Here is a 3,738-nt window from a genome sequence, read left to right on the forward strand (position 1 = left end):
ATCATGCATGAGTTTGTGTCATACTGATAGGAGTCTTTTGACTGAGAGTTCCTGTAGTGGAACATCTCTTAGAGCCACTCTTGCGTGAGGGAATTTTCCTTGTATGATCACGACATCATCTCTTGTGTACATAATCACTATTGATAGAACTTAATGCAGCGGCCTACACCATCTTGACATCAGGGCCCGGAGACGTAGTCCCTCCTAGACGAACTCCATTATCAACGACTTATGTTTTTATGTTGCTGATGATTGTCTTGTTCCACTTCTTTACAACATGTAGATGTATTCATTAATGTTCTTTTAAAAATGCAATTTAACACATCACAAAAGTAAAAGGTCTTGGAAGGGTCCTTCTTCACACCTGGACCTGGATTACAAACCATGGACAATAGGTGGGAACTTCATATTGGAATTCCCTTCCAGAGTGGCCTTTGACATGTGATAATATATCTAAGCTCCAAATGGGGTTAATCCAGTATTCTATTAGGTGGTTTCTACTTTTAAATGGGATAGCATGTCCAAGGTACATCCTTTAAAGGGTGGTGGCATGTGATAAAGAGATGAATGAAGTAGGGAATGAAAGGGGCAGCCCTAGGCCACATGTTGGGGTAAAAGGGTAAATAATAAAAGGGAAGCCCCAACTTGGGTATATAATGTAAAGGAGTGAGCAATCACAGTGCATGAATTTACCCAACCTTGATTTTTCCATCCTTCTTTATATGCCTTTTTCCTTTTATGTTTTTTCTTTAATTAAATTCTTAGGGCTCAAGGGATAAGAGCATGATGTGTAAGATATAGCAGTGGATACCCACTTTAAGGTAGGGTGGTTCATTCCATACCAGGGTTGGGATAATCATGGGTTCCTGAACACTAAACGAGGCCAATATAGGGCTGATAGGAACGAAGGTGATGGTCATGATGATGTGGTAGAGCTCATGCATTGGCTTTTTCCCATGTGTTAAATGTGTTTGTCCCGACCATCTTTTGCATTTTGTGGTACATCTTCCTTTTGAATGTGGCCAATTATGCTTTTACTTTTCTTTTCAACTGCATTAACCTCTGGGGCATCATTCCAGACCTGACCTAAGGTGTGGGCAAGGGGAGGGGGAAGGCTAACCCTATCTGGACCCAGTGGAAGAATGTGGACCCATGTGGGAGAAATGATGAATGGGGTTATAATGAGCAGAAGGGGAGTGATATATGTCGATGAGGGAGCGGGACCACACAACCAAAATCATGTTTTCCCATGTAATACCATCCATAAAGCCCAAAGGTCAGTAAAAGAGATCCCACGAGACTAGGGTCTAAGGTTAACATCAAAAAAGGTCTAGGGGACAAGAGAAGAGACCTAGCCCACTCTTTCCACTGAATCCCCCCATTAATCCGTGCCCAAAAGTATCCATGACAAGCAAGCTACAATACTCAATTACCAAATGACAAGGCATACCTTTAGTTTCGGGAGGCCCACCTCCAAACATATGATTATGACAGTTGGGTGAGGGACCACATGGTTGGCTCAAGTGGCGGAGAAATGACACAATGAGCTAGTTGTTGGTTGCAAGGGGTTGCTTGTTTTTGGCTGAGAACCATCTTGGAGAAAAAATTCTCCTAGGGATATCACCCACAAAATGGTGGGTAACATGCACCAGCCTTATCTAAGCTCCAACCTGATAAAGTCTCCAACCTCAACAATGAGTAGGTTCCAATCTGCTCTAATTTCCAACCTCAATAACGAGTAGGTTCCAACTTTCTCCCTTGTGGGCTCTATTTCATCTCATTTTCAAACTAGATTTACCATCATAATATATCGTTGAATATGCATACAAAGAAACTATCACAAGCTAGAATCACAACCTACACACTTTGCCACTACGATAAACATTGTCACTATACAACTCATTGTCTCTTCCACCCAACTACTGCACTACCTTGTACCAAAATTTCATGTCAATAATTCCTGCTTGTTGTCATATTGTAGCCTATATTCTGCTTTAACCATAACTACAATCTGGTCATTCAAACCCTTCCACCAAACTTGTTAGCTTCATTTATCCAAGGCACCTGAAAAATGCTCATAGACCCTCCAAACCCACACAAGAGCTTCTAGTCATTAATTCATAATCAAAATATTGTCAAACCCCTCTAGTTTCTTCAAATTTTTAGCCCTGATCACCCAACTTCTTTCAGATCTCAATTTAGATAAACTAGTATAGATCCATATTAACTACAGATGTAGCAAGATCCGAGAGGGATAAAATCTCTTGACGTGCAAACACTTTTTATAGTGAAAAACTTTAAAAAAATTGCATCCCTTGACGGACTTGATAGATGATAGTTCAGATGAATCTCTCTCTCTCTCTCTCTCTCTCTCTCTCACACACACACACACACACACACACACTATATATATATATATATATATATTATATATATATATATTACATTTTTTAGTGCATAAATGGATTCAACTCCTTGAAAGTCCCTTGAATACATGGAATAAAATAGCTGAAACATGCAATTGCAACAAATATTTGCTCCATTCAAAATTAACCCTCAATAAAAGGGTCAAAATGTAAAATAATAATACTTGAAATACTATAACAATAAGAATTTAATTTTCAATTACTCTATTTAATATACATACATTTATTATTATTATTATTATTTGAAACCATATAAATATGTAAATAGTTGACATTGAAATAATTTAGTTAACTTGAGCATTGAGATATTTTATTTATGGATTTCATTGCCTACATTAAAGCTTTGTTTTTTTTTTTCTATTAATATATTTTTAAATACATTCCAACATTACTTGATTTTATATATTGAAATGTTTTATTTATGATGCACATTGGATTTTTTAATTACTATTAATATTTTTTAAATGTGACATATTAATTTTGTGTTAAGAAATGAATTAATTACACATCTCTCTCCTATTCTTCTTATAAGGAAGTTATTTAATCATTTTACTTTCAATTACTTCTTCCCTTTGCACATAGAAATTTTCTATTGCCGTTTAGATATACACATAAATGTTTATGTTTTTTTCTAAAGTTGATATTTAGTTAACATGTATATTTAAATACTTTATTTACATATCCAATTGAAATATGAAAATATTAATAATATCAACTTTATTTATTTTTTTGTTTCAACTACAAAATAAATTTAAAACTTGGTATAAAATTATCTTATTTTATATGATATGGAAATATTTTATTTATAACTGAGAATGAGAGTGAATATTTTTAGCATATCTCCTTTGTATTGGATTGTAATAACAACAACCCATAAAGCAAACACAATGAGAGTAAGACTATGTTTAGGCCGATAGGCCTTTCCTATGCATCAACAATTGTCAACACTTTTATCCTCCTCCGTTGGATCAAGTGAGACACTTTCAACCGTTGATTTGAAGGGCGACTGCTTTTTCCAAATATCAGTTGAGTTCCCTTGTTGACATGGCAAGATATTTTTACTGCTTTTTCCAAATATCAGTTAAATTGCCTTCTTGACATGGCAAGATATTTTCACTGCTTTTTCTATTTCCGCTAGCTTTTGGCAAGCACTGGTATGCTGCTTTTTCTATCTCCGCTAGCTTTTGGCAAGCACTGGTATGCTGCGATTCCGTTTCTTGGGCTTGTGAACGCAGCAGTGCCATTGATTTATTGGGAGATCAATTCGCACAGAGATTCTGTGCTTCACTTTTCCCAAAGCCTCTGCTTCGTC

The sequence above is a fragment of the Pinus tabuliformis genome, chromosome X, assembly GCF_031772625.1.
Source record: "Pinus tabuliformis cultivar Carrire ecotype Pingquan chromosome X, CPIR1, whole genome shotgun sequence".
NCBI lineage: Eukaryota > Viridiplantae > Streptophyta > Pinopsida > Pinales > Pinaceae > Pinus > Pinus tabuliformis.